At 58.5% G+C, this 22,215-nt stretch overlaps 15 non-coding genes across 15 annotated transcripts; all 15 read right to left on the bottom strand.

Annotated features, from left to right (window-relative positions):
- Positions 1–3,094: 3,094 nt before the first annotated feature.
- On the bottom strand, positions 3,095–3,285 carry LOC148805908 (U2 spliceosomal RNA). Its single transcript, XR_016089875.1, has one exon. It is a non-coding gene; the product is annotated as a U2 spliceosomal RNA (small nuclear RNA).
- A 785-nt stretch (positions 3,286–4,070) lies between these two features.
- Positions 4,071–4,261, bottom strand: LOC148805907 (U2 spliceosomal RNA). Its single transcript, XR_016089874.1, has one exon. It is a non-coding gene; the product is annotated as a U2 spliceosomal RNA (small nuclear RNA).
- Positions 4,262–5,052: 791 nt separating this feature from the next.
- LOC148805906 (U2 spliceosomal RNA) lies at positions 5,053–5,243 on the bottom strand. Its single transcript, XR_016089873.1, has one exon. It is a non-coding gene; the product is annotated as a U2 spliceosomal RNA (small nuclear RNA).
- Positions 5,244–6,026: 783 nt separating this feature from the next.
- LOC148805905 (U2 spliceosomal RNA) lies at positions 6,027–6,217 on the bottom strand. Its single transcript, XR_016089872.1, has one exon. It is a non-coding gene; the product is annotated as a U2 spliceosomal RNA (small nuclear RNA).
- A 787-nt stretch (positions 6,218–7,004) lies between these two features.
- LOC148805904 (U2 spliceosomal RNA) lies at positions 7,005–7,195 on the bottom strand. Its single transcript, XR_016089871.1, has one exon. It is a non-coding gene; the product is annotated as a U2 spliceosomal RNA (small nuclear RNA).
- Positions 7,196–7,984: 789 nt separating this feature from the next.
- LOC148805903 (U2 spliceosomal RNA) lies at positions 7,985–8,175 on the bottom strand. The gene has a single exon (XR_016089870.1). It is a non-coding gene; the product is annotated as a U2 spliceosomal RNA (small nuclear RNA).
- A 787-nt stretch (positions 8,176–8,962) lies between these two features.
- On the bottom strand, positions 8,963–9,153 carry LOC148805902 (U2 spliceosomal RNA). Its single transcript, XR_016089869.1, has one exon. It is a non-coding gene; the product is annotated as a U2 spliceosomal RNA (small nuclear RNA).
- An 810-nt stretch (positions 9,154–9,963) lies between these two features.
- Positions 9,964–10,150, bottom strand: LOC148805901 (U2 spliceosomal RNA). Its single transcript, XR_016089925.1, has one exon. It is a non-coding gene; the product is annotated as a U2 spliceosomal RNA (small nuclear RNA).
- Positions 10,151–15,977: 5,827 nt separating this feature from the next.
- LOC148805900 (U2 spliceosomal RNA) lies at positions 15,978–16,168 on the bottom strand. Its single transcript, XR_016089867.1, has one exon. It is a non-coding gene; the product is annotated as a U2 spliceosomal RNA (small nuclear RNA).
- Positions 16,169–16,959: 791 nt separating this feature from the next.
- Positions 16,960–17,150, bottom strand: LOC148805899 (U2 spliceosomal RNA). The gene has a single exon (XR_016089866.1). It is a non-coding gene; the product is annotated as a U2 spliceosomal RNA (small nuclear RNA).
- A 793-nt stretch (positions 17,151–17,943) lies between these two features.
- On the bottom strand, positions 17,944–18,134 carry LOC148805898 (U2 spliceosomal RNA). The gene has a single exon (XR_016089865.1). It is a non-coding gene; the product is annotated as a U2 spliceosomal RNA (small nuclear RNA).
- A 751-nt stretch (positions 18,135–18,885) lies between these two features.
- On the bottom strand, positions 18,886–19,076 carry LOC148805897 (U2 spliceosomal RNA). Its single transcript, XR_016089864.1, has one exon. It is a non-coding gene; the product is annotated as a U2 spliceosomal RNA (small nuclear RNA).
- Positions 19,077–19,867: 791 nt separating this feature from the next.
- LOC148805896 (U2 spliceosomal RNA) lies at positions 19,868–20,058 on the bottom strand. The gene has a single exon (XR_016089863.1). It is a non-coding gene; the product is annotated as a U2 spliceosomal RNA (small nuclear RNA).
- A 797-nt stretch (positions 20,059–20,855) lies between these two features.
- LOC148805895 (U2 spliceosomal RNA) lies at positions 20,856–21,046 on the bottom strand. Its single transcript, XR_016089862.1, has one exon. It is a non-coding gene; the product is annotated as a U2 spliceosomal RNA (small nuclear RNA).
- A 795-nt stretch (positions 21,047–21,841) lies between these two features.
- LOC148805894 (U2 spliceosomal RNA) lies at positions 21,842–22,032 on the bottom strand. Its single transcript, XR_016089861.1, has one exon. It is a non-coding gene; the product is annotated as a U2 spliceosomal RNA (small nuclear RNA).
- Positions 22,033–22,215: the final 183 nt, after the last annotated feature.

The following is a 22,215-nucleotide window of genomic DNA, read 5'->3' as shown; positions in this document are numbered from 1 at the left end:
AATCTCCCCCCAACAACACCACACGGTTTGTATAAAGCAGTGGCGTTATGGCTTCAAAACATTCCTTCCTCTCCTTAAGGTTCACTGGGGCATAAACATTGATTAACCGCAAGCACACGCCCATCCACTCCGCATCCACACACAGCACTCGGCCTGGCCACACAGACATTGCATCGCCCACCGCCCACCCCCTCCCATTAAACACCATCCCCACTCCCGACGAACGAACCCCACCCACACTCCATCTGGCTTCCCCCTCCTTCCATTCCTCAGAAAAAAACCCTATATCTCTCCTATCCTTTAAATGAACCTCCTGTAAGAATGCAACCGAAAAAACCACGGACTTCAAAGATATAAAAAACGCCGTCCTTTTCACCTTATCCTGCAACCCTCTCACATTTGCAGTAAAGGCAAAAAAACCCATTGTTGCATTATTAACTAAAATCCGCACTACTCAAAAATTCCTCTATATTAGCCGTGTCGTGTGTTGGACCCTCATAACTGCCTACGCTACTCGGAGAGCTAGCAGACCAGATATGACCTATCTGGCTTCCGCCCCACTCCCCCAACCTATCTTCTGTATTACCCCAACTCTCGCCCCCTACAGCTGGGGCCTCCATAGCAACACCTCCACCCTCACCCGCTTCCTCCCTTCCTATAACTTTCGTTATTGACCTGGGAGGCGAGAGCGACTCCCCTCCAGGCTTGTCCTTCTGTTTCCGCTTCCTTTTTTTCTTTTTCCCCACCACTGTTTCAAAGTCATCTCCCCCGCTTCCCTCTTCTGCCGTACTGTCACCATCACTCATCTCCATATCCTGCAGATCCCCAGAACCCACCCCCCCCCCCACCTCTCCCAAATCTCCCCTGTCCCCAGATTCCCCAGTGCCCTCTACCCTATCGCTCACCAAACCACTACCCCCCGCCCCATCCCCCTTATCTTCAGCTACTTCTCTCTCAACCTCACTCCTCTCTCCCCCCTCCACCGGTAACCCAGCTCCCTTATCTCTATCCTCCCCCACTGTAACCCCTTCCCCACCCCTTCTAAACCCGTCCCCCTCTTCCCTCGCCCTCCCCCTACCCTTTTTCTTTTTCTTGCCCCTCCCTGCGCCCCCTACCTTCCTAACTTCCTCCTCTGTACCACCCAATTCCATATCCCCACCTTCCTGCACTCCCTCCTCCTCCTCCTCGCTCGTCCCTTCGTCTTCCTGGAACCCTGCTAGTCCGGTGCGAAGAGCTATTACCCTCTCCGGCTGCCGTTCAAAACAATCTTTAAACAAATGTCCCGCCTCATTACACAAGGAGCACCTCGGCCTCTCCTCGCAATCCCTCACCTCGTGTCCCTCCTTCCCACACCTCCGACAAATCATCTTAGTGCAATTTGCCACCAAGTGACCCTCCCCCCCACATCTTCTACACAGTTTCGGTTGCCCTGCATAAAACAAATAACCCTGATTGGAACCCAAGAAAAAATTAGCCGGTGGATGCCTGAAACCATCCTTCGACGAATTGTCCGGCTGAAACCGGACTCTATACTGCCACCGACCCGTCCATACCCGCACCCCATCCCTCAACATCCACCCATCGTTCAAGATTTCCACATACCGACTCAGAAAAGCATAAATGTCCGTTTCCAACACAAAAGGGTTGTGCATGTGCACCGTCACCACTCTGTCCTCTTGTGCCCAAAGTCCCACCACTTCAAAGTTCTCCAATTGTCCAGCATCCTTTTTTTCTCTGGCCGCCCGAAACACATTCCAGTACATCGTTGCAGATTCAAAGGTCACATTGAAAAATCGCAGAGAGACATAACTCTGCACGCAAAACACATCCTTCAAATCCACGCTCAAAACTCGCATCAACACATGCCGGGAGAAGTCCTCTCTCCCCGGCATCAGGCCAACATCACCCAACCACCGGAACTGGATGGTGTTCTTCAGTCCAGGCCCTGCTGCAGGCTGACCCCTCCAGTTCCTAGCCTCCATGTCGCCGGCAAAAGAAAGTCACAAAAGCCCCGGGAAATCGCCTGGCTCCCCAGCACAGGGTAACCCCTGAGCTGAGGAGAACCCAGGCCGCGCTGCAAGGTGACGATCGCCTTCACCAGTCCTTGGAGACGCCCGATCCTTCCAAAAGAAAAAAGACTCCGACCCTCCTCCTGGCTCGTCTGTATCCCGGACTTCAAAAAAGGTTCCGCCGCGCCTTCTCTCCTCTTCCTCTTCTCCGCCGTCGCCCTTCTCGTCCCCCAGCCAAGTCCTCAAGCCGCGGGCCTGCCACGTACTTTTTGGATCTTGGCCAAAAGGCCGAGAAGCGATGCCCGACGCCGGCCTTGGGCGGGCGCGCGGGCGTCCGGCTGGCGCGCAGCGGCGCAGGCCGACGCCTCTGGAGCCCGGTCCGCACGCGGCTGCCGGCCGCCCGGACTCCGCTCTCCCCCTCTCTTGCCTGCCTGCTTGCTCGCCTGCCTGCCCGCCAGTCCCGGGCGGGGGCCCTGCTCTTTGATCTCCTGTCAACGGCCCGACAACGACCGCAGCCGCGGGGGGCGCCAGCCGGCCGGCCTCCTTAGCTTAGGCCCCTCCCACCAGCAGCAGCCGTGCCGAGTGAGCTGCAAGCGAAAGCGGACCGTCGGCACCTGCGGGCAGAGGCAAGGGGCAGCGCTCTCTCGGGAGGGACGGGGACACACACACACCTGCCTGCCTGCCGAAAAAAAGAAAGAAAAGGTGTATATACTAAGTTTTTTGGAGGGAAAACGGCCGGCTGTCGAAAGGGGCCCGCCTGCAAGGACGGGGACACACACACACACACACACACACACACACACACACACACACACACACACACAAGCCACGCCTGCCTCCCTGGAAAAAGGAGGAAAAAACTAAGTTTTTTGGAGGGAAAACGCACGGGAGCCGAAAAGGGGGCCGGCCTGCTTGCCGAGAGAGTCGAGGCGCGGGAAAGTGCACGGAGGGAGCACGGGAACGGGGAGGGGGAGAGAGAGAGACACAGAGACACACAGATGGACGAGAGACGAGACCGGAGAGGAAGGAGCTCCGGTCCACCTCGCTTGCTTGCTAGCTACGTCTGTCTTTTCACCGCTGAGAGAAGGTAGTGCACCGTTCCCGGAGGCGCTGCAATACCGGGCCGATGCGTGGAGAGGACGGAGCAAGCTCCTGATCCAGCTCCCTGTTCCAAAAATCCGTTTAATATGTGGTCCCCCGATGGGGGACGTATCAGATATTAAACTGATAAGAACAGATACTACACTTGATCTTAGCCAAAAGGCCGAGAAGCGATGCCCGACGCCGGCCTTGGGCGGGCGCGCGGGCGTCCGGCTGGCGCGCAGCGGCGCAGGCCGACGCCTCTGGAGCCCGGTCCGCACGCGGCTGCCGGCCGCCCGGACTCCGCTCTCCCCCTCTCTTGCCTGCCTGCTTGCTCGCCTGCCTGCCCGCCAGTCCCGGGCGGGGGCCCTGCTCTTTGATCTCCTGTCAACGGCCCGACAACGACCGCAGCCGCGGGGGGCGCCAGCCGGCCGGCCTCCTTAGCTTAGGCCCCTCCCACCAGCAGCAGCCGTGCCGAGTGAGCTGCAAGCGAAAGCGGACCGTCGGCACCTGCGGGCAGAGGCAAGGGGCAGCGCTCTCTCGGGAGGGACGGGGACACACACACACCTGCCTGCCTGCCGAAAAAAAGAAAGAAAAGGTGTATATACTAAGTTTTTTGGAGGGAAAACGGCCGGCTGTCGAAAGGGGCCCGCCTGCAAGGACGGGGACACACACACACACACACACACACACACACACACACACACACACACACACACAAGCCACGCCTGCCTCCCTGGAAAAAGGAGGAAAAAACTAAGTTTTTTGGAGGGAAAACGCACGGGAGCCGAAAAGGGGGCCGGCCTGCTTGCCGAGAGAGTCGAGGCGCGGGAAAGTGCACGGAGGGAGCACGGGAACGGGGAGGGGGAGAGAGAGAGACACAGAGACACACAGATGGACGAGAGACGAGACCGGAGAGGAAGGAGCTCCGGTCCACCTCGCTTGCTTGCTAGCTACGTCTGTCTTTTCACCGCTGAGAGAAGGTAGTGCACCGTTCCCGGAGGCGCTGCAATACCGGGCCGATGCGTGGAGAGGACGGAGCAAGCTCCTGATCCAGCTCCCTGTTCCAAAAATCCGTTTAATATGTGGTCCCCCGATGGGGGACGTATCAGATATTAAACTGATAAGAACAGATACTACACTTGATCTTAGCCAAAAGGCCGAGAAGCGATGCCCGACGCCGGCCTTGGGCGGGCGCGCGGGCGTCCGGCTGGCGCGCAGCGGCGCAGGCCGACGCCTCTGGAGCCCGGTCCGCACGCGGCTGCCGGCCGCCCGGACTCCGCTCTCCCCCTCTCTTGCCTGCCTGCTTGCTCGCCTGCCTGCCCGCCAGTCCCGGGCGGGGGCCCTGCTCTTTGATCTCCTGTCAACGGCCCGACAACGACCGCAGCCGCGGGGGGCGCCAGCCGGCCGGCCTCCTTAGCTTAGGCCCCTCCCACCAGCAGCAGCCGTGCCGAGTGAGCTGCAAGCGAAAGCGGACCGTCGGCACCTGCGGGCAGAGGCAAGGGGCAGCGCTCTCTCGGGAGGGACGGGGACACACACACACCTGCCTGCCTGCCGAAAAAAAGAAAGAAAAGGTGTATATACTAAGTTTTTTGGAGGGAAAACGGCCGGCTGTCGAAAGGGGCCCGCCTGCAAGGACGGGGACACACACACACACACACACACACACACACACACACACACACACACACACACACACACAAGCCACGCCTGCCTCCCTGGAAAAAGGAGGAAAAAACTAAGTTTTTTGGAGGGAAAACGCACGGGAGCCGAAAAGGGGGCCGGCCTGCTTGCCGAGAGAGTCGAGGCGCGGGAAAGTGCACGGAGGGAGCACGGGAACGGGGAGGGGGAGAGAGAGAGACACAGAGACACACAGATGGACGAGAGACGAGACCGGAGAGGAAGGAGCTCCGGTCCACCTCGCTTGCTTGCTAGCTACGTCTGTCTTTTCACCGCTGAGAGAAGGTAGTGCACCGTTCCCGGAGGCGCTGCAATACCGGGCCGATGCGTGGAGAGGACGGAGCAAGCTCCTGATCCAGCTCCCTGTTCCAAAAATCCGTTTAATATGTGGTCCCCCGATGGGGGACGTATCAGATATTAAACTGATAAGAACAGATACTACACTTGATCTTAGCCAAAAGGCCGAGAAGCGATGCCCGACGCCGGCCTTGGGCGGGCGCGCGGGCGTCCGGCTGGCGCGCAGCGGCGCAGGCCGACGCCTCTGGAGCCCGGTCCGCACGCGGCTGCCGGCCGCCCGGACTCCGCTCTCCCCCTCTCTTGCCTGCCTGCTTGCTCGCCTGCCTGCCCGCCAGTCCCGGGCGGGGGCCCTGCTCTTTGATCTCCTGTCAACGGCCCGACAACGACCGCAGCCGCGGGGGGCGCCAGCCGGCCGGCCTCCTTAGCTTAGGCCCCTCCCACCAGCAGCAGCCGTGCCGAGTGAGCTGCAAGCGAAAGCGGACCGTCGGCACCTGCGGGCAGAGGCAAGGGGCAGCGCTCTCTCGGGAGGGACGGGGACACACACACACCTGCCTGCCTGCCGAAAAAAAGAAAGAAAAGGTGTATATACTAAGTTTTTTGGAGGGAAAACGGCCGGCTGTCGAAAGGGGCCCGCCTGCAAGGACGGGGACACACACACACACACACACACACACACACACACACACACACACACACACAAGCCACGCCTGCCTCCCTGGAAAAAGGAGGAAAAAACTAAGTTTTTTGGAGGGAAAACGCACGGGAGCCGAAAAGGGGGCCGGCCTGCTTGCCGAGAGAGTCGAGGCGCGGGAAAGTGCACGGAGGGAGCACGGGAACGGGGAGGGGGAGAGAGAGAGACACAGAGACACACAGATGGACGAGAGACGAGACCGGAGAGGAAGGAGCTCCGGTCCACCTCGCTTGCTTGCTAGCTACGTCTGTCTTTTCACCGCTGAGAGAAGGTAGTGCACCGTTCCCGGAGGCGCTGCAATACCGGGCCGATGCGTGGAGAGGACGGAGCAAGCTCCTGATCCAGCTCCCTGTTCCAAAAATCCGTTTAATATGTGGTCCCCCGATGGGGGACGTATCAGATATTAAACTGATAAGAACAGATACTACACTTGATCTTAGCCAAAAGGCCGAGAAGCGATGCCCGACGCCGGCCTTGGGCGGGCGCGCGGGCGTCCGGCTGGCGCGCAGCGGCGCAGGCCGACGCCTCTGGAGCCCGGTCCGCACGCGGCTGCCGGCCGCCCGGACTCCGCTCTCCCCCTCTCTTGCCTGCCTGCTTGCTCGCCTGCCTGCCCGCCAGTCCCGGGCGGGGGCCCTGCTCTTTGATCTCCTGTCAACGGCCCGACAACGACCGCAGCCGCGGGGGGCGCCAGCCGGCCGGCCTCCTTAGCTTAGGCCCCTCCCACCAGCAGCAGCCGTGCCGAGTGAGCTGCAAGCGAAAGCGGACCGTCGGCACCTGCGGGCAGAGGCAAGGGGCAGCGCTCTCTCGGGAGGGACGGGGACACACACACACCTGCCTGCCTGCCGAAAAAAAGAAAGAAAAGGTGTATATACTAAGTTTTTTGGAGGGAAAACGGCCGGCTGTCGAAAGGGGCCCGCCTGCAAGGACGGGGACACACACACACACACACACACACACACACACACACACACACACACACACACACAAGCCACGCCTGCCTCCCTGGAAAAAGGAGGAAAAAACTAAGTTTTTTGGAGGGAAAACGCACGGGAGCCGAAAAGGGGGCCGGCCTGCTTGCCGAGAGAGTCGAGGCGCGGGAAAGTGCACGGAGGGAGCACGGGAACGGGGAGGGGGAGAGAGAGAGACACAGAGACACACAGATGGACGAGAGACGAGACCGGAGAGGAAGGAGCTCCGGTCCACCTCGCTTGCTTGCTAGCTACGTCTGTCTTTTCACCGCTGAGAGAAGGTAGTGCACCGTTCCCGGAGGCGCTGCAATACCGGGCCGATGCGTGGAGAGGACGGAGCAAGCTCCTGATCCAGCTCCCTGTTCCAAAAATCCGTTTAATATGTGGTCCCCCGATGGGGGACGTATCAGATATTAAACTGATAAGAACAGATACTACACTTGATCTTAGCCAAAAGGCCGAGAAGCGATGCCCGACGCCGGCCTTGGGCGGGCGCGCGGGCGTCCGGCTGGCGCGCAGCGGCGCAGGCCGACGCCTCTGGAGCCCGGTCCGCACGCGGCTGCCGGCCGCCCGGACTCCGCTCTCCCCCTCTCTTGCCTGCCTGCTTGCTCGCCTGCCTGCCCGCCAGTCCCGGGCGGGGGCCCTGCTCTTTGATCTCCTGTCAACGGCCCGACAACGACCGCAGCCGCGGGGGGCGCCAGCCGGCCGGCCTCCTTAGCTTAGGCCCCTCCCACCAGCAGCAGCCGTGCCGAGTGAGCTGCAAGCGAAAGCGGACCGTCGGCACCTGCGGGCAGAGGCAAGGGGCAGCGCTCTCTCGGGAGGGACGGGGACACACACACACCTGCCTGCCTGCCGAAAAAAAGAAAGAAAAGGTGTATATACTAAGTTTTTTGGAGGGAAAACGGCCGGCTGTCGAAAGGGGCCCGCCTGCAAGGACGGGGACACACACACACACACACACACACACACACACACACACACACACACACACACACACAAGCCACGCCTGCCTCCCTGGAAAAAGGAGGAAAAAACTAAGTTTTTTGGAGGGAAAACGCACGGGAGCCGAAAAGGGGGCCGGCCTGCTTGCCGAGAGAGTCGAGGCGCGGGAAAGTGCACGGAGGGAGCACGGGAACGGGGAGGGGGAGAGAGAGAGACACAGAGACACACAGATGGACGAGAGACGAGACCGGAGAGGAAGGAGCTCCGGTCCACCTCGCTTGCTTGCTAGCTACGTCTGTCTTTTCACCGCTGAGAGAAGGTAGTGCACCGTTCCCGGAGGCGCTGCAATACCGGGCCGATGCGTGGAGAGGACGGAGCAAGCTCCTGATCCAGCTCCCTGTTCCAAAAATCCGTTTAATATGTGGTCCCCCGATGGGGGACGTATCAGATATTAAACTGATAAGAACAGATACTACACTTGATCTTAGCCAAAAGGCCGAGAAGCGATGCCCGACGCCGGCCTTGGGCGGGCGCGCGGGCGTCCGGCTGGCGCGCAGCGGCGCAGGCCGACGCCTCTGGAGCCCGGTCCGCACGCGGCTGCCGGCCGCCCGGACTCCGCTCTCCCCCTCTCTTGCCTGCCTGCTTGCTCGCCTGCCTGCCCGCCAGTCCCGGGCGGGGGCCCTGCTCTTTGATCTCCTGTCAACGGCCCGACAACGACCGCAGCCGCGGGGGGCGCCAGCCGGCCGGCCTCCTTAGCTTAGGCCCCTCCCACCAGCAGCAGCCGTGCCGAGTGAGCTGCAAGCGAAAGCGGACCGTCGGCACCTGCGGGCAGAGGCAAGGGGCAGCGCTCTCTCGGGAGGGACGGGGACACACACACACCTGCCTGCCTGCCGAAAAAAAGAAAGAAAAGGTGTATATACTAAGTTTTTTGGAGGGAAAACGGCCGGCTGTCGAAAGGGGCCCGCCTGCAAGGACGGGGACACACACACACACACACACACACACACACACACACACACACACACACACACACAAGCCACGCCTGCCTCCCTGGAAAAAGGAGGAAAAAACTAAGTTTTTTGGAGGGAAAACGCACGGGAGCCGAAAAGGGGGCCGGCCTGCTTGCCGAGAGAGTCGAGGCGCGGGAAAGTGCACGGAGGGAGCACGGGAACGGGGAGGGGGAGAGAGAGAGACACAGAGACACACAGATGGACGAGAGACGAGACCGGAGAGGAAGGAGCTCCGGTCCACCTCGCTTGCTTGCTAGCTACGTCTGTCTTTTCACCGCTGAGAGAAGGTAGTGCACCGTTCCCGGAGGCGCTGCAATACCGGGCCGATGCGTGGAGAGGACGGAGCAAGCTCCTGATCCAGCTCCCTGTTCCAAAAATCCGTTTAATATGTGGTCCCCCGATGGGGGACGTATCAGATATTAAACTGATAAGAACAGATACTACACTTGATCTTAGCCAAAAGGCCGAGAAGCGATGCCCGACGCCGGCCTTGGGCGGGCGCGCGGGCGTCCGGCTGGCGCGCAGCGGCGCAGGCGTCCGGCTGGCGCGCAGCGGCGCAGGCCGACGCCTCTGGAGCCCGGTCCGCACGCGGCTGCCGGCCGCCCGGACTCCGCTCTCCCCCTCTCTTGCCTGCCTGCTTGCTCGCCTGCCTGCCCGCCAGTCCCGGGCGGGGGCCCTGCTCTTTGATCTCCTGTCAACGGCCCGACAACGACCGCAGCCGCGGGGGGCGCCAGCCGGCCGGCCTCCTTAGCTTAGGCCCCTCCCACCAGCAGCAGCCGTGCCGAGTGAGCTGCAAGCGAAAGCGGACCGTCGGCACCTGCGGGCAGAGGCAAGGGGCAGCGCTCTCTCGGGAGGGACGGGGACACACACACACCTGCCTGCCTGCCGAAAAAAAGAAAGAAAAGGTGTATATACTAAGTTTTTTGGAGGGAAAACGGCCGGCTGTCGAAAGGGGCCCGCCTGCAAGGACGGGGACACACACACACACACACACACACACACACACACACACACACACACACACAAGCCACGCCTGCCTCCCTGGAAAAAGGAGGAAAAAACTAAGTTTTTTGGAGGGAAAACGCACGGGAGCCGAAAAGGGGGCCGGCCTGCTTGCCGAGAGAGTCGAGGCGCGGGAAAGTGCACGGAGGGAGCACGGGAACGGGGAGGGGGAGAGAGAGAGACACAGAGACACACAGATGGACGAGAGACGAGACCGGAGAGGAAGGAGCTCCGGTCCACCTCGCTTGCTTGCTAGCTACGTCTGTCTTTTCACCGCTGAGAGAAGGTAGTGCACCGTTCCCGGAGGCGCTGCAATACCGGGCCGATGCGTGGAGAGGACGGAGCAAGCTCCTGATCCAGCTCCCTGTTCCAAAAATCCGTTTAATATGTGGTCCCCCGATGGGGGACGTATCAGATATTAAACTGATAAGAACAGATTTTTTTTTTTTTTTTTACATTTATTATAACAATACAAGACAAAATCACAGAACATAAATCACAATCCACCAACGGCAAAACTTATTCCATTAGTCCAACAGCGGTTTCCATTTTTCTTTTGCTGCGTGAAAACCCCACCTACGCACCTCTACTGACAACATCTTATGCAGCTCAAAACGAACCCTCCCACATATTGCCCCAGCCCCTTCCACATGACCATGTTTGACCAGATTGTTTCTCGATCCCCATAACACAAATTTTACTATACTGATTAAAAACCAGATTACAAGGTCACGTCTCACAGATCTTGAAGACCTGCTCCACCGTCTCAGGATTTTATCTCCAGATAGAACAAACCCCGGTTCCAATTTATTAAAAAGGTCCGACATCTGCCCCCACACTGCTTTTGCAATCCTGCAACCCCAGAACACATGAGTGATTGACTCCACCTCTGCACATTGCGGTCTTGGGCAAGTCGCTGAACGAGCCAGCTTATGTCTGTGCATCACCTCCCTTACTGGCAGACGTCCCCACACACACATCCAATTTAAATCTTTGAGCCTGTTATCCAGGCTCTTAGGTTGCACCCTTTTCCATACATCAGTGGGAACCACAACATTGGATCCCTTTTCACTGCTCTTAGCTGTCTTATATAAGAGCCTGTGGGAGATAATCACTGGCCTGTCCGCATCTTTTGCGTACTTCCTTAACCATACGGCCGCATGTTCGTAGAACCATGGTAGGATTTCAGCCTTGGGAACGTCATTCCTCCACACTTCTGAAGGCCTGACGACCCAGGCGAACCAGAGCCGAACAAAGAACTGATGTTTGTATAAGATCTTGTCATCTACCGCTTTACACAGATCGGCCACAAATATGGCGTCTAGTTTAATGGGTAAATCTGGGACTTCTCTGCCTCCCTCACTGATGTCCCTGTACATATCTAGACGCTTCACATACTCATAACCACCCCCCCATACAAAATCAAAAACCATCTTAGTTAAGGAGCGTCTGAAACAAGCAGGCATAGGAAAGACCTTTGCAATGTGCACGAGACTTGGTAAGATGTCACCTTTGAGAACCAAAACCTTCCCTGAATAGGACAGTGATCTTTTTTTCCATAGGCCGAGTTTGCTACTCACCTGGGATAACCGAGTCTCCCAATTCCTTCTTCCAGCCCCTTCCCTATCAAAACACACCCCTAGTATCTTCAAGGAATTCATTTCTAGAGACAGACCTCCTACCACCTCATCCCTGTTACTCCATGGGCCGAAATACTGCACACTGCTCTTATTTCTGTTCAGTCTTGCACCTGTGCATTGGTTAAAGACTTCTATCAGCTCCAGTGCGACTAAAAGGCTTCTGTCTGAGCTCAAAGTTAGGACAACATCATCCGCGTAGGCCAACACTTTAGTTTGGAGGCCTCCGCTTCCCGGGATCACTATACCCTCAACCCTTCTATCTCGTCTTATCATCTCCAGTAGTGGCTCTACGTAGACCACATATAAGATTGGGGACAAAGGACAGCCTTGTCTGACACCCTTGCTTACATCAAAGGGTTCACTCATAAAGCCATTTATGTTGACTCTGGTGGAAGCACCTCCATACAGGGCCTTCAGCCAAGAGATGAAACTGCTGCTGACTCCATAACGATCTAACACATCCCATAAGCATTGATGATCCACCCTATCGAATGCCTTTTCTTGGTCAAGACTGGCTATCAACAGACACTGATGTCTGTCTTCTGCCCAAGCAATAGTATCTCTGAGCAGGCCAAGGTTCCAGTGTAGGGACCTACCCGCCACGCCACAGGTCTGATCCGGCTGTATTACTGATGGCAGGACTTTCTTTAACCTATCACACAATATTTTTGCCAAAATTTTGTATTCGACACACAATAATTGGATAGGCCTCCAATTTTCTAGCCTCTTAGGATCCCCTTTCTTAAATAACAGAGACAAAACTCCCTGTGCCATTGTGTCTCCCAAATCTCCACCATCTAGAATTGCTTGAAAGACTTCAAGCAGCGATGAGCCTATCAAATCCCAGAAAGTCAGGTAAAATTCTACCGGGATGCCATCAACCCCCGGAACTTTCCCAGTTTTCATTCTCCGAGTCGCCCCCTCAGCTTCGGCTAGCTCAATGCGTGTCGCTAAAGCCCTATTTTCCTCCGCACTGACCTTCTTCTCAATGTGCTCCAAACCACCAACCCCCTTTACTGACTCCCCCTCCCTCTTATTAAAGTAAGTAGTAAAGTACTTTACGGCTTCATCCAACATTCCATGCGGAGTACTTACCACCTCCCCCTCTGCAGTAAACAAACTCCCGAATGCTCTTTTAACCCGCTTGGCTTTAACTGATTTAAAAAGCAGACCTGAGACCTCTTCTTGTCCATCCAGAAAGCCGATGCCAGCTCTAATTAAAAGCTCTCTGGGTTGTCTAAGGTAAATTTCTCTAAGTCGCGCCTTCAGCTCCTGGGCTTTCGAGAAATTAAAATCTGCACCTTTGTTTGTCTCCTCATACATGTTTTCCAACTCTTTTTGAAGCCTTCTCACTTCAAAGTTCTTTCTTTGGTTTCGGCGCTTACAATACCGAATTGAGATTTGCTTCACCTGCCACTTAACATACTCCCACCATTGAATTAATGACGGCCACTCTTGTTTCTGTCCTAGCCAAAAGGACCATTTGTCTCTAATTAGCTCCTTGTAACCGTCCTCACTCAGCACGGCTGTGTTTAATTTCCAGTAACCTGGACCAAACTTAACCCCCACACCTTCCACCTCCACCACCAGCAGTTCGTGATCGGAAAAATAAAAGGGTATGACCGAGGCTTTAGCAATCGCCAACCCTCGAGACAAGAACACGTAATCCAATCTTTTGGCGGCCCCTGCTGCATTCCTCCAAGTAACTGGGGGAATCAACCCTACTGCTGCGGGCCCTTTAAAACTAAAACTATCAAAAAGGTCAAAATCCCTCAACAATTTGTTAATTTCTAGGGATCCTGCTGTTCTTTTAATTAGATCTTCATTAAAATCACCGGCAATCACTAGTTTTCTATTAGTCACACACCAGGGGACTAAGTCTGCAAAGAAACCCCCCCTTGATGTCCTATCCGCCGGTGCATAAACGACTATAAATCTCATTTTTGTGTTTAAGTATACCCCATCCACCACAAGAATTCTCCCTGGCCGCACAAAGTAAGTTTCTGTAACATCAATGCGGTTATTCCCAAATAATATACCAACCCCAGAAGAGTGTACTCCCCCCACACACCAAAAGGACTTCCCCGATTCCCAATCTTTAGAGAACCGCTTCACATCTGTATCACCACCCAAATGCACTTCCTGTAAAAAACATATATCAAACTTATTTTCACGCAAAATTTTAAACACAGCAATCCTTTTCGACCTATTTTTCAATCCCCTAACATTTACAGTTAGGATTTTGAAGGTCATCTCGACCTCCCATCATCTCTCCCCCCAGGATCCACATCTGGTTCTGCAGAGCTGTCCGTCTCCGAAGAACTTGTGTCACTTGTCCTATAAGGGGTTGAGCCTTCCTCCTCAGAAGTGGACTGCACCACGCTCGGAGCCACCGAAACGCAGCGCAGGTAAGGCGACTCCGGTACTCTTTCTCTTGACAGGTGCCCCTTCTGACCCCAATGCGACACTGCAGCCTCCTCCCGCTCAGGGGAGGACTCCATCACCATGCCTTCCTCTACACCCTCCTCTGCGTGAACGTCCTCCTTGGCCTTCTTCTCCTCCCCCGCAGGCAGCTCTTCTTCGGAATCCTCCCTTGGCCTTTTCTGGACTGCCACATTCCCCTCCAGGTCGAAGTCACCCAGGTCCATCGCCAGGTCATCTTGCGGCAGGTGCTCGAACAGGTCCACGGCTCTAGCCACCTGACCAGCAGGTAAGCTACCGCTGCTGTCCAAACCGGTGTCTGATGCTTCACTCACATCCACCTCTGCTCTCTCTTCACCCTCGATCTCTTTGCCGTCACCTGTTTCGACGTTTTCATTCCTGTTCCCCTCTGTCTTCTCAGTTCCTTTGCCTTCCTCTCTTCTTTCGTCTTCCTCATCTCCTTCTTGCTCCGAGTCAGATTCCACCGGTGCGGCATCTGGGAAGCCTCTCTCTTGTTCCCTGGCCATCTCCGGGTCTCTCCATACGCATTCTCTGTACAGATGGTTTGTATCCCCACACAGAGAGCAAGTTTTCTGGAAACATCTCCCTTTAGTGTGGTCCCGTGCTCCACACCTCGAACAGGAGGTGGCAGTGCAGTCTTTGTCCATGTGGCCGAAGGAACAACACTTTCTGCAGTAGGACGGCTGGTTCTGATAATAAATGTAGCCTTTGCTTTGACCCAGGAAGAAGGCCGACGGGGGGTGCGAAAACCCGTCCGCGCGCCCAACATTCCGCCTGAGGCGCACCTGGTATCTGCGCCTCCCATTCCAGACCCGGAATCTGTCACCAATTATCTGGGGACCTGCCAGGACATCCACATGCATCCACAGGTAAGCAGTAATAATGTCGTCCTCAATGAAGGGGTCATGCATGTTTACAATTATAAATCGCACATCGTCCTGAGCCAGACCCAAAACGTCAAAGTCCCGTAACAGTTCGTCATTCACCATCTCCTCACACATCCCAGAGACTCTCTTGTAAATCTGGTCGCTGTTAAAGGTAGCATCAAAAAAGCCGAAAGGCCTGTTTCCTTGCAGACATTTCACTTCACTCGGTAAAACTTTCAAAATTCCAAACAAAATTTTGCATTCAAACTCATATCTACCCATCATTTCTTTCTCTCTCACCCATTTAAAGCGCAAGGTCCATTTCAGCCGAGGAGCCTGGCTGGCCCACCCGGGGGGGGCCTGGCCCTCGGCCATTGCGGGAAAACAGCCTTCCGACGCTCTTCGCAAAGGTCTTCAAAGTATCCTCCTTGCAAAAAAAAGGCAACTCTCCGGAAAACAGGAACCAGCAACACGAAAATTCCCTCTGGATCCAAACGTCTGCAGGCACTGGTAGCAGTCCAACGATCTCTCCCCTGGTCTTGGCCAAAAGGCCGAGAAGCGATGCCCGACGCCGGCCTTGGGCGGGCGCGCGGGCGTCCGGCTGGCGCGCAGCGGCGCAGGCCGACGCCTCTGGAGCCCGGTCCGCACGCGGCTGCCGGCCGCCCGGACTCCGCTCTCCCCCTCTCTTGCCTGCCTGCTTGCTCGCCTGCCTGCCCGCCAGTCCCGGGCGGGGGCCCTGCTCTTTGATCTCCTGTCAACGGCCCGACAACGACCGCAGCCGCGGGGGGCGCCAGCCGGCCGGCCTCCTTAGCTTAGGCCCCTCCCACCAGCAGCAGCCGTGCCGAGTGAGCTGCAAGCGAAAGCGGACCGTCGGCACCTGCGGGCAGAGGCAAGGGGCAGCGCTCTCTCGGGAGGGACGGGGACACACACACACCTGCCTGCCTGCCGAAAAAAAGAAAGAAAAGGTGTATATACTAAGTTTTTTGGAGGGAAAACGGCCGGCTGTCGAAAGGGGCCCGCCTGCAAGGACGGGGACACACACACACACACACACACACACACACACACACACACACACACACACACACAAGCCACGCCTGCCTCCCTGGAAAAAGGAGGAAAAAACTAAGTTTTTTGGAGGGAAAACGCACGGGAGCCGAAAAGGGGGCCGGCCTGCTTGCCGAGAGAGTCGAGGCGCGGGAAAGTGCACGGAGGGAGCACGGGAACGGGGAGGGGGAGAGAGAGAGACACAGAGACACACAGATGGACGAGAGACGAGACCGGAGAGGAAGGAGCTCCGGTCCACCTCGCTTGCTTGCTAGCTACGTCTGTCTTTTCACCGCTGAGAGAAGGTAGTGCACCGTTCCCGGAGGCGCTGCAATACCGGGCCGATGCGTGGAGAGGACGGAGCAAGCTCCTGATCCAGCTCCCTGTTCCAAAAATCCGTTTAATATGTGGTCCCCCGATGGGGGACGTATCAGATATTAAACTGATAAGAACAGATACTACACTTGATCTTAGCCAAAAGGCCGAGAAGCGATGCCCGACGCCGGCCTTGGGCGGGCGCGCGGGCGTCCGGCTGGCGCGCAGCGGCGCAGGCCGACGCCTCTGGAGCCCGGTCCGCACGCGGCTGCCGGCCGCCCGGACTCCGCTCTCCCCCTCTCTTGCCTGCCTGCTTGCTCGCCTGCCTGCCCGCCAGTCCCGGGCGGGGGCCCTGCTCTTTGATCTCCTGTCAACGGCCCGACAACGACCGCAGCCGCGGGGGGCGCCAGCCGGCCGGCCTCCTTAGCTTAGGCCCCTCCCACCAGCAGCAGCCGTGCCGAGTGAGCTGCAAGCGAAAGCGGACCGTCGGCACCTGCGGGCAGAGGCAAGGGGCAGCGCTCTCTCGGGAGGGACGGGGACACACACACACCTGCCTGCCTGCCGAAAAAAAGAAAGAAAAGGTGTATATACTAAGTTTTTTGGAGGGAAAACGGCCGGCTGTCGAAAGGGGCCCGCCTGCAAGGACGGGGACACACACACACACACACACACACACACACACACACACACACACACACACACACACACAAGCCACGCCTGCCTCCCTGGAAAAAGGAGGAAAAAACTAAGTTTTTTGGAGGGAAAACGCACGGGAGCCGAAAAGGGGGCCGGCCTGCTTGCCGAGAGAGTCGAGGCGCGGGAAAGTGCACGGAGGGAGCACGGGAACGGGGAGGGGGAGAGAGAGAGACACAGAGACACACAGATGGACGAGAGACGAGACCGGAGAGGAAGGAGCTCCGGTCCACCTCGCTTGCTTGCTAGCTACGTCTGTCTTTTCACCGCTGAGAGAAGGTAGTGCACCGTTCCCGGAGGCGCTGCAATACCGGGCCGATGCGTGGAGAGGACGGAGCAAGCTCCTGATCCAGCTCCCTGTTCCAAAAATCCGTTTAATATGTGGTCCCCCGATGGGGGACGTATCAGATATTAAACTGATAAGAACAGATACTACACTTGATCTTAGCCAAAAGGCCGAGAAGCGATGCCCGACGCCGGCCTTGGGCGGGCGCGCGGGCGTCCGGCTGGCGCGCAGCGGCGCAGGCCGACGCCTCTGGAGCCCGGTCCGCACGCGGCTGCCGGCCGCCCGGACTCCGCTCTCCCCCTCTCTTGCCTGCCTGCTTGCTCGCCTGCCTGCCCGCCAGTCCCGGGCGGGGGCCCTGCTCTTTGATCTCCTGTCAACGGCCCGACAACGACCGCAGCCGCGGGGGGCGCCAGCCGGCCGGCCTCCTTAGCTTAGGCCCCTCCCACCAGCAGCAGCCGTGCCGAGTGAGCTGCAAGCGAAAGCGGACCGTCGGCACCTGCGGGCAGAGGCAAGGGGCAGCGCTCTCTCGGGAGGGACGGGGACACACACACACCTGCCTGCCTGCCGAAAAAAAGAAAGAAAAGGTGTATATACTAAGTTTTTTGGAGGGAAAACGGCCGGCTGTCGAAAGGGGCCCGCCTGCAAGGACGGGGACACACACACACACACACACACACACACACACACACACACACACACACACACACACACACAAGCCACGCCTGCCTCCCTGGAAAAAGGAGGAAAAAACTAAGTTTTTTGGAGGGAAAACGCACGGGAGCCGAAAAGGGGGCCGGCCTGCTTGCCGAGAGAGTCGAGGCGCGGGAAAGTGCACGGAGGGAGCACGGGAACGGGGAGGGGGAGAGAGAGAGACACAGAGACACACAGATGGACGAGAGACGAGACCGGAGAGGAAGGAGCTCCGGTCCACCTCGCTTGCTTGCTAGCTACGTCTGTCTTTTCACCGCTGAGAGAAGGTAGTGCACCGTTCCCGGAGGCGCTGCAATACCGGGCCGATGCGTGGAGAGGACGGAGCAAGCTCCTGATCCAGCTCCCTGTTCCAAAAATCCGTTTAATATGTGGTCCCCCGATGGGGGACGTATCAGATATTAAACTGATAAGAACAGATACTACACTTGATCTTAGCCAAAAGGCCGAGAAGCGATGCCCGACGCCGGCCTTGGGCGGGCGCGCGGGCGTCCGGCTGGCGCGCAGCGGCGCAGGCCGACGCCTCTGGAGCCCGGTCCGCACGCGGCTGCCGGCCGCCCGGACTCCGCTCTCCCCCTCTCTTGCCTGCCTGCTTGCTCGCCTGCCTGCCCGCCAGTCCCGGGCGGGGGCCCTGCTCTTTGATCTCCTGTCAACGGCCCGACAACGACCGGGCCCCTCCCACCAGCAGCAGCCGTGCCGAGTGAGCTGCAAGCGAAAGCGGACCGTCGGCACCTGCGGGCAGAGGCAAGGGGCAGCGCTCTCTCGGGAGGGACGGGGACACACACACACCTGCCTGCCTGCCGAAAAAAAGAAAGAAAAGGTGTATATACTAAGTTTTTTGGAGGGAAAACGGCCGGCTGTCGAAAGGGGCCCGCCTGCAAGGACGGGGACACACACACACACACACACACACACACACACACACACACACACACACACACACACACAAGCCACGCCTGCCTCCCTGGAAAAAGGAGGAAAAAACTAAGTTTTTTGGAGGGAAAACGCACGGGAGCCGAAAAGGGGGCCGGCCTGCTTGCCGAGAGAGTCGAGGCGCGGGAAAGTGCACGGAGGGAGCACGGGAACGGGGAGGGGGAGAGAGAGAGACACAGAGACACACAGATGGACGAGAGACGAGACCGGAGAGGAAGGAGCTCCGGTCCACCTCGCTTGCTTGCTAGCTACGTCTGTCTTTTCACCGCTGAGAGAAGGTAGTGCACCGTTCCCGGAGGCGCTGCAATACCGGGCCGATGCGTGGAGAGGACGGAGCAAGCTCCTGATCCAGCTCCCTGTTCCAAAAATCCGTTTAATATGTGGTCCCCCGATGGGGGACGTATCAGATATTAAACTGATAAGAACAGATACTACACTTGATCTTAGCCAAAAGGCCGAGAAGCGATGCCCGACGCCGGCCTTGGGCGGGCGCGCGGGCGTCCGGCTGGCGCGCAGCGGCGCAGGCCGACGCCTCTGGAGCCCGGTCCGCACGCGGCTGCCGGCCGCCCGGACTCCGCTCTCCCCCTCTCTTGCCTGCCTGCTTGCTCGCCTGCCTGCCCGCCAGTCCCGGGCGGGGGCCCTGCTCTTTGATCTCCTGTCAACGGCCCGACAACGACCGCAGCCGCGGGGGGCGCCAGCCGGCCGGCCTCCTTAGCTTAGGCCCCTCCCACCAGCAGCAGCCGTGCCGAGTGAGCTGCAAGCGAAAGCGGACCGTCGGCACCTGCGGGCAGAGGCAAGGGGCAGCGCTCTCTCGGGAGGGACGGGGACACACACACACCTGCCTGCCTGCCGAAAAAAAGAAAGAAAAGGTGTATATACTAAGTTTTTTGGAGGGAAAACGGCCGGCTGTCGAAAGGGGCCCGCCTGCAAGGACGGGGACACACACACACACACACACACACACACACACACACACACACACACACACACACACACAAGCCACGCCTGCCTCCCTGGAAAAAGGAGGAAAAAACTAAGTTTTTTGGAGGGAAAACGCACGGGAGCCGAAAAGGGGGCCGGCCTGCTTGCCGAGAGAGTCGAGGCGCGGGAAAGTGCACGGAGGGAGCACGGGAACGGGGAGGGGGAGAGAGAGAGACACAGAGACACACAGATGGACGAGAGACGAGACCGGAGAGGAAGGAGCTCCGGTCCACCTCGCTTGCTTGCTAGCTACGTCTGTCTTTTCACCGCTGAGAGAAGGTAGTGCACCGTTCCCGGAGGCGCTGCAATACCGGGCCGATGCGTGGAGAGGACGGAGCAAGCTCCTGATCCAGCTCCCTGTTCCAAAAATCCGTTTAATATGTGGTCCCCCGATGGGGGACGTATCAGATATTAAACTGATAAGAACAGATACTACACTTGATCTTAGCCAAAAGGCCGAGAAGCGATGCCCGACGCCGGCCTTGGGCGGGCGCGCGGGCGTCCGGCTGGCGCGCAGCGGCGCAGGCCGACGCCTCTGGAGCCCGGTCCGCACGCGGCTGCCGGCCGCCCGGACTCCGCTCTCCCCCTCTCTTGCCTGCCTGCTTGCTCGCCTGCCTGCCCGCCAGTCCCGGGCGGGGGCCCTGCTCTTTGATCTCCTGTCAACGGCCCGACAACGACCGCAGCCGCGGGGGGCGCCAGCCGGCCGGCCTCCTTAGCTTAGGCCCCTCCCACCAGCAGCAGCCGTGCCGAGTGAGCTGCAAGCGAAAGCGGACCGTCGGCACCTGCGGGCAGAGGCAAGGGGCAGCGCTCTCTCGGGAGGGACGGGGACACACACACACCTGCCTGCCTGCCGAAAAAAAGAAAGAAAAGGTGTATATACTAAGTTTTTTGGAGGGAAAACGGCCGGCTGTCGAAAGGGGCCCGCCTGCAAGGACGGGGACACACACACACACACACACACACACACACACACACACACACACACACACACACACACACACACAAGCCACGCCTGCCTCCCTGGAAAAAGGAGGAAAAAACTAAGTTTTTTGGAGGGAAAACGCACGGGAGCCGAAAAGGGGGCCGGCCTGCTTGCCGAGAGAGTCGAGGCGCGGGAAAGTGCACGGAGGGAGCACGGGAACGGGGAGGGGGAGAGAGAGAGACACAGAGACACACAGATGGACGAGAGACGAGACCGGAGAGGAAGGAGCTCCGGTCCACCTCGCTTGCTTGCTAGCTACGTCTGTCTTTTCACCGCTGAGAGAAGGTAGTGCACCGTTCCCGGAGGCGCTGCAATACCGGGCCGATGCGTGGAGAGGACGGAGCAAGCTCCTGATCCAGCTCCCTGTTCCAAAAATCCGTTTAATATGTGGTCCCCCGATGGGGGACGTATCAGATATTAAACTGATAAGAACAGATACTACACTTGATCTTAGCCAAAAGGCCGAGAAGCGATGCCCGACGCCGGCCTTGGGCGGGCGCGCGGGCGTCCGGCTGGCGCGCAGCGGCGCAGGCCGACGCCTCTGGAGCCCGGTCCGCACGCGGCTGCCGGCCGCCCGGACTCCGCTCTCCCCCTCTCTTGCCTGCCTGCTTGCTCGCCTGCCTGCCCGCCAGTCCCGGGCGGGGGCCCTGCTCTTTGATCTCCTGTCAACGGCCCGACAACGACCGCAGCCGCGGGGGGCGCCAGCCGGCCGGCCTCCTTAGCTTAGGCCCCTCCCACCAGCAGCAGCCGTGCCGAGTGAGCTGCAAGCGAAAGCGGACCGTCGGCACCTGCGGGCAGAGGCAAGGGGCAGCGCTCTCTCGGGAGGGACGGGGACACACACACACCTGCCTGCCTGCCGAAAAAAAGAAAGAAAAGGTGTATATACTAAGTTTTTTGGAGGGAAAACGGCCGGCTGTCGAAAGGGGCCCGCCTGCAAGGACGGGGACACACACACACACACACACACACACACACACACACACACACACACACACACACACACACACAAGCCACGCCTGCCTCCCTGGAAAAAGGAGGAAAAAACTAAGTTTTTTGGAGGGAAAACGCACGGGAGCCGAAAAGGGGGCCGGCCTGCTTGCCGAGAGAGTCGAGGCGCGGGAAAGTGCACGGAGGGAGCACGGGAACGGGGAGGGGGAGAGAGAGAGACACAGAGACACACAGATGGACGAGAGACGAGACCGGAGAGGAAGGAGCTCCGGTCCACCTCGCTTGCTTGCTAGCTACGTCTGTCTTTTCACCGCTGAGAGAAGGTAGTGCACCGTTCCCGGAGGCGCTGCAATACCGGGCCGATGCGTGGAGAGGACGGAGCAAGCTCCTGATCCAGCTCCCTGTTCCAAAAATCCGTTTAATATGTGGTCCCCCGATGGGGGACGTATCAGATATTAAACTGATAAGAACAGATACTACACTTGATCTTAGCCAAAAGGCCGAGAAGCGATGCCCGACGCCGGCCTTGGGCGGGCGCGCGGGCGTCCGGCTGGCGCGCAGCGGCGCAGGCCGACGCCTCTGGAGCCCGGTCCGCACGCGGCTGCCGGCCGCCCGGACTCCGCTCTCCCCCTCTCTTGCCTGCCTGCTTGCTCGCCTGCCTGCCCGCCAGTCCCGGGCGGGGGCCCTGCTCTTTG

This window comes from Atractosteus spatula, unplaced genomic scaffold, assembly GCF_055471065.1.
Source record: "Atractosteus spatula isolate fAtrSpa1 unplaced genomic scaffold, fAtrSpa1.hap1 Scaffold_65, whole genome shotgun sequence".
NCBI lineage: Eukaryota > Metazoa > Chordata > Actinopteri > Semionotiformes > Lepisosteidae > Atractosteus > Atractosteus spatula.
Note: the sequence above shows the minus strand (reverse complement) of the source record. Positions and strands in the feature narration are given on the sequence as shown.